Below are 9,343 nucleotides of genomic sequence, written 5' to 3' on the forward strand. Positions count from 1 at the left end.
ACACAACCAGCCCAGAAACGAGCAGGTAACTTCTGTGGACATCGAAGTAGGGCTACACCTAGAAACACCACCACCATCATCCAAAAACCATATACCAACGGTGTATTAGTTCTTTAACTTCAAATTACTCGGACTTCACATCACAACTAACCATTTAACAAATGACGCCGCTGTATTTTGTTTACTGTTATAGGCATTCCCTGATTTGGGTTATTATTTCTGTATGGCGTGACAATCTTTGTGCAGTCATTCATTCATTTCAATGAATGTACCTCTTCATTGTACGGCTTAATTAGAGTTACAGAGATAATCCGAGATAATCAGTTTGCACTCAAACTGGCATTTGCATGCAACAACAATGTGACACTGTCCAAAATGATTGCAGATTTTCCTTTTGATGGATTTCACAACTGGGTCAAGTTTCAATCTCGGCCTGAAACTGTTGAAAAATCTGTCCTTGGGTCCCCTTTCCAATTCAAAAGCATCAAGTCATAATTGGGGTTCATTGTGTTCATTTTTATCCGAGTAACCATAAAAAAAAAGGGTATAGATTACATCTAAATGCATCCAGTCTGTCAAAAATAAATTGTCTTTGTTGTTATTTACATTCTGTATTATACAGTCAAATCTTCTGCTGATAAATGGAAGTCTTCATTCAAACCATTAGGAGAAGAAGATGACTCTACGGACACAAGAACTGGCAGTTCAGAAAAGTAAGCCAGTCAGTGATGTCTACAGTATATTTTCGATAAAGTATCAGGTAGAGAGTGACTTTTAACTTTGTCTTGTGGTGACATAAAGTGTTGAAATATGGGCTGTCTGAAGTTAACCTTGTTATGTATTATTCCAGCTGGGCCCTTCAGGTAAAAGTGCAAATGTCAGGAAAGATGCAGTGTGGAAACACACAGCCTCTTATTAAATTTCTCTCATTCCATGTCCTTTTTCCCCAAAAGTTAATGTACTGTAGTTTGTTAGCACATTTATAGTGTGCGTGAACTTTCAGTGGTTAAATGGTATCATGTCTTTACAGATTATCTTTATAATAGTCAATTGCATATAACACACACACACACACACACACTGATCCCTCTTCTGTCTCCCTCAGGGTTGAAATCTATAATCCTTACGATCCTGACTCGTCAGACTCCGAGCACGAGATGGCCGCCCAAGACCACAACCACTCTCCACCCGAACAAGATGAAAGCTGCCTTAAAAAAGGCCGCTGGGACAGGAGTTACTCCGAATCAGCGAGCCGACTCCTCGACAGGTGTGACTTCAGCCCTGAAACCAGACCCACAGAGAGCCGAGGTTTCAGTACAGGTCATAGACTGCCTGAACGACAGGCTTATGCCCCCACCACGGAATCGCTGGACCGACCAGGTTTTGACTCCATAAGTAGACCGCTGGACCACAGGGTCTGCAGCCCTGACAGGCATGTACACGGCTCCTCCACCCAACGCTTTCTTGCATCTTATGGAGGACAGAGGACCAACGGGGAGGAGAGGATAATAATCCCAGAATACAGCAGAGAGGTAAGACTGAAAGTCGTGTTTTTCTGAATTTAAATATTAATGCAGTTTGTTCTGTGGTTATATTTAAACTTGAGTTGTAGACTTCAACAGGATACATGGTCTGTTTGTTGGACTTATTTGCAGTGATGTCACTGTGATACTTGGTACCAATTAGAGCCTGTTCTCTCCTCTGTAGATGACCACTACTGTTAGATTATCCCCCCCCAGGTTACAGCGGGACTATCAACATCAGTTGGAATACGTGGATACAGGTAAACCGGTGTTACGTCCCACCATTTTAAATTAGATACTGGAGAAACATGAGTGCATAGATTACATTTTTAGAGCATATTTTTTGGACAACCAATACCAGTTTTTGAATGAGCAAAGCAGTACTTCGTGTTTGCCATGTATACATGTATTTCCTCTGTGAACCTATTTATAATAATAATTTTGTGTATCATATTGTTCTACAGGACTGGACCATATCAAACCTTCCACAGTGGTGCCAAGAAGCAGGAAAATAATAATGGACAAGTAAGAACCAAGGATACTGATGGCCAATTGTTTAATGATGCCACATGTAGAGTATTCACATCACACTCGCTGGCCAAAGCAACAACAAGGGCACACATGTTCACATTTTCACCAGAATCCAAATCCGAAAAGGTTTTTTTGCCACAATTGGTACACTTATGTGGAATTTGCCTTGGTGAAAGGTGCATACACAAACAAACAAACAAACATATTAAACATTATTATGAAATAAACAAATACAGAAAAACAAGTATATACATACAAAGTAACTGTTGCTTAAGAAAAACGTCTGAATAGGTTACAAAATTTGGAAAGAATATATAGTTTATACATCCAGGATGAAGGTTAGTGCAAGTGCAGTGACTTGAATAAACTCTGCCTGTCTTATGCAAAGCTGCTTGGATAGCATAGTCTAAGTTGTGACAAAAAATATGTCCACCACTGCAGTTATAAACACATTGTGATACAGTAACTCTGGGTGACTGACCTAGGTGGGAGAGAACACGGTTAGCATTGTGTAATAATATTTCATGCCAATTGCTTCACAACTTTGCTAGCTCCTTGTTTTGATACTACAAATGTCAGCCACTGTAGCTTTAACTCACCCTGCAACCAAGCATCACGTATTCTGATGTAAAAGCTCTGTTGAACTGATTTGAGGACTGATCCAAGTCCTTATTCAGAATAAGCAGCTACGCTGTCAAGAGCCGTTGGTGAGTGAGCAAGGTTGGTTGTGTACAGCTCACGTAACGACGCTGTTGTGGAGGAAATGAAACTACTCGTTCGGAGTAAAAAACTAAGCTGGATCAGCATCGTTCCAGCTCCACATACCAGACCCCACACCTCTGATCTACTGAGAAATACAGAGAGCTTTCCCTGGCGGTGATGGGCTTAAATCAGCGTTCTGTAAACTCGTTTGGCAAGGGCGTGAATGTAACGGACGTTCATTTATATGTAAAAGTTCCACACTCCTAGCTTTAACTTATCTTTTGTTGTTGTCTGGTCTTAACAGCGGCCGTCACTTTTTAACTTGTATGAGGCTCGTTTTTTTTATTTTAAATATGTATTTATTGAGGTTTTGTACATTTGACAAACAAAAACAGTACAACAAGGCACATAACATGAAACAGAAAGGAGACCAAGGATCAAATGTAGTAGCTGTAGTACCCACAGTCATGAATCTGTACATCCATAGGTGTACGCTTACACGAAATACATACAGCAGTTTATCTCAACACCATATAGTACAGATGGCACACTAAAGGCATTAGGAGTATGTTATCTTATTTGGACAAAAAAGGAAACAAAGTCCAGCTAGTTATCACTCCAACCCTCCACACCCATGTTGTTATTCTCAAGGAAATTGAAGAAAATACTCAACATTTTCCAAACTTGTCAAGCCTATTTTTTGTTGTGTAACTTATCTTTTCACACTGAATGCTTTAAAGGTCCCATCGCATGAAAATGCCACTTTATGAGGTTTTTTAACATTAATATGAGTGCCCCCAGCCTGCCTATGGTGATAGGTGTAAACCGAGCCCTGGGTATCCTGCTCTGCCTTTGAGAAAATGAAAGCTCAGATGGGCCGATCTGGAATCTTCTCCTTATGAGGTCATAAGGAGCAAGGTTACCTCCCCTTTCTCTGCTTTGCCCGCCCAGAGAATTTGGCCCGAGAAAGTGGGAGTTGGTCAAGGCTTTCTCCCCCCCCTTCTCTCCTCAATAGCTACAGACACAGAAATGGCACATCCTCAAGGAAAGCTCACTGTGAGACTGGCTCTAATTCTGTAATTCTGCACCAAGGCTGAATTTCGGGAAAGAGACTTCAGATACAGTATTAGGGGACCACTGAGACCTATATAAAAGAGACTTCAGATACAGTGTTAGGGGACCACTGAGACCTATATAAAAGAGACTTCAGATACAGTGTTAGGGGACCACTAAGGTCCGTATAAAAGCATCCAAAGAGCACCATGTCATGGGAGCTTTTTAATATGTCTCTTTTAGGAGTCCCATCATCTGTGACCTTTGCGAAGTTGAGTTAGCCAATGGCCGCGAGCTGGAGGAGCACTTGGAGAGCAAGAGTCACTGGGACACCCTGGAGCACATCCAGCAGCAGAATAATTACGATGATCTGGCTATAGCTTTCATACAGGTAAGATTATGGTTCATTACTGTACATCCTGTTGACAATTCCTGGGTTGAATCCTTAATCTGTGCAGTCGTGTTCTACTCTTCTATTACTTTTTTTCCTCCAACCTAAATATAACGGACACATAAACACATGTTGGTGCATTTCCAAGACTGCTGCACCCTCAGTGCAAGAAGGAGCGCTACCGCAGGTCCTTCCTTCCAGCAGCAGTCAAAAGGCTCTTTAATACATTATAATGTAGCACTGCTAGCTGATTCTGCAATATTAGCCATCACTATGCATATTTAATTATTTATTACTCTGTGTCACCTCCTTCTGTGCAAAAATCATTTTCTATTCATCTGCACCTTACTCGTCTGTATATCTGTTTATAAGGGTGTTTATAGTGTAAATATTATTATTATTATAATAACTAATTCTATTTTCTTATAATACTTTTAGTGTATTTTGTGTATGTATTTGTGTTATTCTGATGTGTGTGAATTTTTCTTTTTGAGCTGCTGTAACAAGGGAATTTTCCCAGTGTGCGATTAATAAAGTCTATCTTATCTTATTGGTGTGTCTGGATGGTGGTTTAAGTTTTCATTTATTCTTGTCTGTAGGACGTCATGCTGTATAAAAGCCAGCAGTTCAGCCGAAACATAGAGGATAGTGCACTTCAAGGTGAGCAACGTTGACTTGTCAAAAAAACCAAAATACATGCACGTGCCATATTGCAGTATCTTCTGTTCCAGACAAACGCAGCCTAAATACAGTCCGATCTTTGTTTGTCAGCTCTGCAGGACAACGACCACATGACAAAGATTGAAATGTTCCACTGTGCGGCTTGCAGCGTCTTCATATCCACATCTGCATCCTCAGTGCAGACTCACATTACCTCTCAGGAACACCTCTCCAACACAAAGGTAACCCTGCGGTAAAGTCGCGTAACATTTAATCATTGTTTGGTTTCTTTTTCGAATCTCTGTTTTCATTGTTTTTGTAAACTCAACATTGAATTGATTTTTCGGAAGGACTTTCAAGTGCAGCAGAGACGTTCTTGCCTCGCCAAAGCAGAAACCATGATGAAGGAGATGAAACCTCAGTTTGAACACTTCCTGAAGGTATTTTGCAAGCATGGAGCTTTTTCAAAAGTATTCAAAAAATAACCCAACGGCATCATAGTGAATAAAATGTGTTTTAAAAGAACCGAGGCCAGAAATGCAGAGAGGAGCTTTCTTAACAAATATTCCCTCACAAATGTAAAGGTCCAGTGGTTAAGCCTTTATAAAACTAACTTTCTGTCATATATTTGCTGAAACTGACCCTATGTTCCAGTAGAACTACATGAAGCAGGTCATTAAAAAAAGAAAAGAAAATCCTGCTCCTCTGGCCCCACGGATAAGCCACAATCAGGGCCAGGGGGGGTGTCTAACTGCGTGTCAATCACTGCTCATGCACATGCATTCATTCTCCCTTGTGGGGGGAGGGGCTTATGAGACCATTTTGGGCTTTAGCGGAAAGGGGGGAGGGACTGAGAAGTTGTCTGTTCAAATTTTTTGGCTAAGTGCTGGATCTTCGCAATCCTACCTACGGCACATTTAAACACGCAGTATACTTATTTGGTTCCCTCAATTTAATAGTTTATCCTCTTATGTAATATTTCCTGAATAACATAATAATTTCATTAATACATTGGAGTTGCTCACTTTCTTTCCATTTTGTATACATGGCACTTGAACTCAAGACCGCTTGGATACAATTTTATTTCGTTCGTAATTTGAGATGTCAATTTAGTATTATATTGGCGCAAATTATTAATTTGACGAAACAAAGTCAGTTATTTGAAATTGAGTACATGACTAAATTAAACTAAGTAAAAAAAGTAATCAATTGACTCGGTTTACTAATGCAAAATAAAAAGCTATTCTAAATAGGGGAGAAGGGGTTTGTCACATGCAGGATTATCTTTTTATATCACCTAAGTAAAAGATATACTGCAATGTGTGATATAAAAAGTAGTGGGAAATTATACATTAATCAGATACTATTGGGTAATTGGCTATGAAAAGCCATTATGTATTATCTCATTGATCATTTTCAGCACAGAAAGCTTAGTGTGGGTAAGGGAAGGAAACGTGTGGCGTTTGTGCTCGTGTGTCTTAAGATGAACAAACTATTGTATAAAGTGAAATAGTAGAACAACATTCTAAGAGATACAACTAACATTGTACATTTGAAGTAAGGGGAGATTGCTTTTCTTCACTATTTGTGTGGTTAATGCATTGAATCCCAGTGGTGGAAGAAGTATTCAGGTCCTTTTTACTTGAGTAGAAGTACTAATACCACACTGTAAAAATACAAGTAGAAGTCCTGCGTTGAAAATGTTACTTAAGTAAAAGTATGAAAGTATCGTCAGGAAAATGTAAATAAAGTATTACAAGTAAAAAATACTCACTGCAGAAATACCCTCACATTTTAGAAACTGGAAACGATCCAAACAGTTGTGTGTTTAATGGTCTTGATGAGACCATTTCAGCTGGACTCGTAGTCTTAATTTGTAAAGTAATTAAAGCGGTCAGATGAATGTAGTGGAGTAAAAAGTACAATATTTCTCTCTGAAATGTAGTGGAGTAGAAGTAGAAAGTGGCATGAAGAGAGCTGTGCTGTGTCTGTTTTTGTGATTCTGTGTAACTTGTGTACTGTTGCTCCAGGGCTCCCTTGTAAAAGAGATTTGACTATCTCAATGGGACATCACCTGGTAAAATAAAGGATAAATTAAAAATTAAAAATTAAAAAAAATAAATAATTAAAGTATTGAAATAAAACATCTTATATGATTACCTAAAGTAATGCATTCATTTTTCAGCCTGGGTACACTATATATAATTAGTAGAAGTAGCATATAGTACCCTAGAAGGCTACTAGTAATTACTATTACATTGGACTGAAATCGGATTACATTGAGCTCTACAGATGCAGCTATCAGATTACCTAGCTGTTCTTTTTTTTTCTTTCAGGGTGGCAGCCCATTTGAATGATGGAAATCATTGAAGTCTCCAAAATACTGGTTTCCACTGACAGGCTGTTTGTGTCAGATGAACTGTGGACTTAAACCTCAATCGCACCCGCGCATAAATGTTGCGGCACCACTAATGGACCTTTTTCACAGCAGACATTTTTGACTTGTCATAGAAAAGCATTGATAAGCTGAAATTGATAACCTTAAATTGAACTCTCGCCAAAATGCAACCTAGGGTCTTTTTGTGAAATTACCCAAGTCAAACTTTCATTTAAAAGCATATTTAGGACGGAATCGCCACTTTTAAGAATAACGTATTTTCGGTCAAATGGCATTTTGAATGGGAGTGCTAGGGGCACTTTTATGCAAGCTTCAAAATAGCTAATTTTAAAACACTAAGATGGCTCGACACAACATGAAACTTTGCTGGAAGTATCACCAGGGGCTCTACACCTTAACGAAAGCATTGAGAACATTGGTTGTGTACCCAGCATTTTACTAAAAAAGGTTTTGAACAACTCACCGTAGCTCTTGTTGTTTCCGGCCGCAGCCATTTTATCAGTCAAAAACAATCGATTTCCGAATGCAACGTAACCGGGAGGAGAGTCTTTACTCCTTTAGGTTGCTCCTAAAGCTTAGTTCCATATAAATGCACGGATTATTTCTTGTTTTGTCGTTCTTGAAAAACAATATTGACCTTGTAGTTGAAAAAGGAGCCTCACATGGAGTCCGTTCATTCGCATTCGGATATCGACTAATTCTGACTGCCGAGGTGGTAGCGGCCGGAAACAACAAGAGCTACGGTGAGTTGTTCAAAACCTTTCTTTTTAGTAAACGCTGGGTACACAACCAATGTTGTCAACGCTTTCGTTAAGGTGTAGAGCCCCTGGTGATACTTCGAGCAAAGTTTCATGTTGTGTTGAGCCTTCTTAGTATTTCAAAAATAGCTATTTTGAGGCTAGCATAAAAGTGCCCCTACCACTCCTATTAAAAAGGCCATTTGACCGAAAATACGGTAAATCTTAAAAGTTGCGATTCTGTCCTAAATATGCTTTTAAACGAAAGTTTGAAAAGGGTACATTCACAAAATGACCCTAGGTTGCATTTTGGCGAGAGTTACGCTTTAACGATGGCTCAGTTCCATCAAGTGTCCCAGTGAGCTATTTCAGTGAGTCAGCATGCACAATACCAGGGCCTCTCCTAAGTGGAATGCAGCCATCACTAATGGGTTTGAATACACCTGTGCTTTTCCTACTACAACACGTCAACATATCTGCCGTGAAAAAGGTCATACAGTACGTGTTTGACATTCCGGATTTGTCTGAAGAAATGGAGGCATCTTGAATCAAGGTTTGTTCAAACGATATCGATGTTCTTGTACCTTTTTGTTCACAAATAGTTTGTCCATATTAACGTTAGCTGCAGTACTCCCAGGTAACCAACATTCGGTCACCTTACGAAGATAACGTTTGTAATTTTGTAAATGTACGCATTCAATGTTTTTATAATTTGTGTGGAAAAAAAATGATTGAAAAAGTCAACTTGTTTCTTGTTTTTTTTATTTTATTTAGAACAACACACATGTTTTAAGCATTGTATCTGTGTGATATAGTACATTTAAAATTAAATTATCTCAAAACAGTATATTTAAACATTAAATATAGGTGACATGTATGAAGGGCATTGGCTGTGCCTGTTAGGTCTTTTTTTTTCTTCTTTTCTTAACCACCTTCAGTTTTAATTTTGTGTTTGTATTAGAAACAATGCAGTTACTGAAATACTATAAAACACTTTCTATGCATAACAAGTTTGCAGACATGTTTGTATTTGTTCTTCTGTAGTAGCTCACTTTTCCACCTTGTGATTCCTGGAACTGTGAGCTTTCAGGTGCCGTCATTTTCAGCTAAAATATTCATCTCGCTAACTGTGGCCGGAAAACGAGACTGAGGGCTTGAATTTGAATATGTTGCAATATAAAAGAAAAATGATTCTATGCATCTTTTAAATGTGAATATTGATACAGAAGAGAGGTGCTCCCAAATTTTGACAAAAACGGACTCAAACCATGAGAAATCTGAGGTAAAAGTTGTCTTCATTATTAGAAATGGATTCCACACTACATTACTGCATAAAACAAGAAAAACA

The sequence above is a fragment of the Perca flavescens genome, chromosome 12 (assembly GCF_004354835.1).
Source record: "Perca flavescens isolate YP-PL-M2 chromosome 12, PFLA_1.0, whole genome shotgun sequence".
Lineage (NCBI taxonomy): Eukaryota > Metazoa > Chordata > Actinopteri > Perciformes > Percidae > Perca > Perca flavescens.